Source organism: Montipora capricornis, chromosome 12 (genome assembly GCF_036669925.1).
Source record: "Montipora capricornis isolate CH-2021 chromosome 12, ASM3666992v2, whole genome shotgun sequence".
NCBI classification, from domain to species: domain Eukaryota; kingdom Metazoa; phylum Cnidaria; class Anthozoa; order Scleractinia; family Acroporidae; genus Montipora; species Montipora capricornis.
This window is the reverse complement of record NC_090894.1, coordinates 26,167,508-26,171,627: the sequence shown is the minus strand read 5'-3', so window position 1 is coordinate 26,171,627 and position 4,120 is coordinate 26,167,508. Positions and strand designations below refer to the sequence as shown.

Genomic DNA, 4,120 nt, shown 5'->3' with positions numbered 1-4,120 from the left:
AATAACATTAATTAAGGCAAATTCCCGCTGGATGACGTGCTTTACAATATATTATTATTATTATTATTATTATTATTATTATTATTATTATTTAAAAAGGAATATATTCCTCCCGAAAATCACCGGGACGAATTGCTTTCAGCCGAAGCTCGTGGGGGAGGAAGGCGTGAGGAAGCCGTAAGAGGCTACTGTTCTTGACCACTGAGCTAACATGTCAAGTTGCTAATTCATACCTTGGAAATTATATTTATTTTAAATTCTGGCTGACAATTTACATAACAATGATAAGGAATGTTTTACATGTCCCGTGCCGAGCACCTACAATCGAACCATAGTTTCAAGTTCATGGAGATGGTTATGAAACTTGACCAAGTCTTTTTGTTTCACGTTTTTGTCTGTATTTTTGGCCTTGACGGTGCACAAAACACACCTTTTTTCGAGAAGATGACCATCTGGGGATCAAATCTTTCGATTAAATTATTCCCAATTAATTTGCGAACCCGTGCGTGAAGTGAAAACAAAAGATTTAGCACTGTCACGGTCAATGCAACATCAATTGCAACAACATTGTTATCGCTTTTGAAGGTTTTAAGGTTTCATAACCAGTCGGCTTCGATTAACTATGATTGAACCTACAACTCGAATGTTACCATTCAGAGATCCCTGTTTGACTACTCTTGAAACAACCCTATGCCTTAAATAATTCTAACCGTAACCCTAATTGCAACTTAAGACACTGTTTACGCTTAAGGTTAGTCACTGTGATAGTTTTTGTTTATCCAGTATTACCTTGATCTGTGACCTGCTTTTCCTTTATGCCCCGTGCGGCACACTTATAAGTTCACCGCATGGAAGAGTGTATCACGCTTCCAGTCTGATTGATGCATCCTCATTCATGGGAAACTTTAATGCACGAGTTCATTGCAATTAAGATCGTTTCACGTTTTCCTTCTTTTGGAGCAAACTTGTGTCTTCGTAATAATCAAGATGGCTACTGAAGTTTGAGCGTCAGAAAAACGAGATTTGCACATTTGGTACTCCGATCGATCCTCGTCCATGAAATGTCCAAAATCTGTGTGGAAACGCGGTCATTTGGCAAAGAAAAAGTGCATCAGGAGATGGATTTGTTTCGGATGCTCAAGAAAAAACTGCAATGGCGGGATACCGTTACAATACAATGCATGCTTAATTGACCGCTCCCCATAGGGGCTTTTCAGGGCCAATGAAACACAATTAACGAAACGACAGAACACAACAACAACTGTTAAGAATCCCAACTGGCCGGAGGCAAACCAGTTGGCTATTTACAAGTGCAGCCGTGAAGTTGAACCAGGGACTACCAGGAACAAATTCAACGAGCCCTAACCACTGGACCACACTGCCTCCACCCTTCAACCCACCATAACTCATGATTTTTTGGCACTCAGCTTTCCTTGAAAAAATATTAGCCCTAGTGACCATGCCAGTGGCTGGAAAGTTTGCGATTGCCTACAAGACGAGGGCTACTTCATCTCACAGTTAACCATCGCCTAAACTTCGTCGACCCAGACAAACGAGCCCACAGCAGGGCATTGAAAAGACATGATGGGGAGAAAAACCAAGTATTCCTCTTACAAGAAAATCCATGGATCTCTACCAAAGTTATACACTTGGAAGTGACATTGAGCATATTGCTGACGGATCTCTACGAAGAGCCGGCGATACAACGCAAAAGCGCACTAAATGCACCGTTCGGGATCCTGAAGTGGCCGTGCCTTCTACAGGAAAAGAAGAAAACATACATTTTGCAGCGTCTCGGCGAATTCGCAAACAGAACGAAAGAACATCCTCTGGGTGCAGGGATGGCGCAGTGGTGAGAGCACTCGCCTCCCACCGACGTGGCCAAGGTACAATTTCTAGACTCGGCGTCATATGTGGGTTGGGTTTGTTGGTTCTCTACTCTGCACCGAGATGTTTTCTTCGGGTACTCCGGTTTCCCCTCTCCTCAAAAACCAACATTTGACTTGAATTGAGTTAATTGTTAATTTCACTTTACAGTGTCCCCAATTAGTGCTCCAGCGCTAGAACGACTAGACACTTAAATGAAGTTCATTTCCTTTCCTTTCCTTTTTCACGAAAAAAACAAGAGCAGGTAGCCATTAAATTTTTGATAACAGTACTTTTACTTGGTCTGTTTGTTATACAGTATATGAGAATCTGAACCCCATTATAATTACAACGTTGCTTGAAACTCCACTTCCATCGCTTATTCTAAAATTAAAAAATGGCTAAAATTGCAGAAAAATTGCCGAAATTGCAGGAAAAAATGTTCGATTTCCCGTATTTCAGGCAGAAGTTCCACCGATTTTTTTAAAATCCATATGGAAACAAGAACAAAGCGCCACAGTCCCAAAGGACGTCTATTGTTATCGCTATTGCTTTCTTGAAACAAAGGAGCGTATGCATAATGAAGTGGGGCCTGTGCGGAATTAAAACTTGCTTTTAATTTGCAACGTTCCTCTCATCTCCCTTTACGCAAGAAACGACTGCCGGAAATACGTCTGCGTTCGCAGGCTATTTCGGAAAACTTGTGGTTTATAATCTATTAAGTCAAATCGTACAAACATTTTTCGCCAGTGAATGATAATCTAGCAATCTTGGACAGAATAAAATGGAACAGAAATGCCCCCTCTCCCCCAAATCAAGGATGAAGGTGCGTGAAGGCCAAAACGCGCCATTTTCCCATCACTGATTTTAGGGAGAGGGGTGGTCTCAATGTTCCATTTAATTTGTCCAAGATTGTAGCCTGCGTTGCAGCCGGCGGTTTTGTCGGTCTGTGACGCAGGCAATGATAATCCTGAATCGCGTGATGTTCTGTAAGCCTGCTACTCAAGAACGTGTGCTTTGTTTTTCTGGCATCGCTTCAGTTTCATTCACATAGGTAAGTTGTAAACCGTGGAGAATTCTGCACTGAATTAAATTAAGAGCAAACGCCTGTAATTATCGAGGAACCGGTGGCCAGAGAAAATCGAGAAAATCAATTTTCACTGTCAGCGACTTCAAAACAACCAAAATTCAAGGCGAAATGAGCCCTTCTCAAAACTTCTCCTGTATGCAAAAGGCAAAAAAACGGGGTAACATATTCGGATACATTAATATATAAAGGTTTTTACTCCTACAGTTTGGTGGTGATTTGTCGAATACAACAAGTCGTTTCGCTGACGTCCAGTTCGCTAACAACGGAAGTCGTTTCGCTAACGTGCTTGGTTGTTTCGCTAACGTTTTTGGTTGTTTCGCTAACAAGGAAAAGTCCTTTCGCTAATGCCCGCAAAAGATGTTTCTCTAACGTATTAGGTCACTTCGCTAATGATTTACCCAATTCATATCACTTGCTTCTGAAAACATGGTGACTTCCGCGACGGTCCCGAAATTCGATGTCGATGCACAGACTGTTGATGACAAGTCTGGTGGAAGTGACGTACTCGTGTCTGTCGGTTTTCAAAACGACATGAATAAAGTTGGGTCAGAAGGTGTGATTGGCCTTTGTAAAACGGCAAAAAATCTAACGCCCTATTAAAAGGGAAAAGTCTATTACATAACAAACGATAACTTTTTCTTACTTTAAGAGAATCCGATAGCAATGTTTCATTTAAAACTACTTGAGGACGAACAAAAGTAGCTAGTGGGAGATCTTTTGTTTCTGTCCTGCCAAGTATGACATTGTGTAATACGTAGAAGCTGAGAACGATGGTGTATCGTATTCTTACTATTCGACGCCTGAAAGAACTTGCAACGGTTCAAAGTCTGCCAAATTCCATACATTCACTGCAATTTAAGCCGTGTTTGCCCCCAATCAATAAGTCAGTTAAACATATAAGGCTGGAACGTTACCAACCATATTACACCTTTCCATATCAAGCCCCGACCAACCATATCAGGCCCCAGCAAACAGCAGGATTTCTCGGTCATATTTAACACTTTTTGGCCTGCGTACAGTCGGCAAAAGTCACGAACAGCTCGATGATCAACGAAATGAAAATTAATTCTTAATCCCAAAGCGGCTGTGTTTTATTTTTTATCATCATATCAGATATCGCCTCGCAACTTCGCTCGACGTGACCTCTGCTCCGTAGTTAACGGT

General features: G+C 41.5%; 1 protein-coding gene across 1 annotated transcript in view; it reads left to right on the top strand.

The window, feature by feature from the left end:
* The first annotated feature begins 2,795 nt into the window (after positions 1 to 2,795).
* Positions 2,796 to 4,120, top strand: part of LOC138027825 (uncharacterized) — a 52,194-nt gene continuing 50,869 nt past the window's right edge. The window contains exon 1 of the mRNA XM_068875440.1: positions 2,796 to 2,920. The gene's annotated coding sequence lies outside the window, so the exon portion shown is untranslated. The remainder of the gene's footprint in view (positions 2,921 to 4,120) is intronic.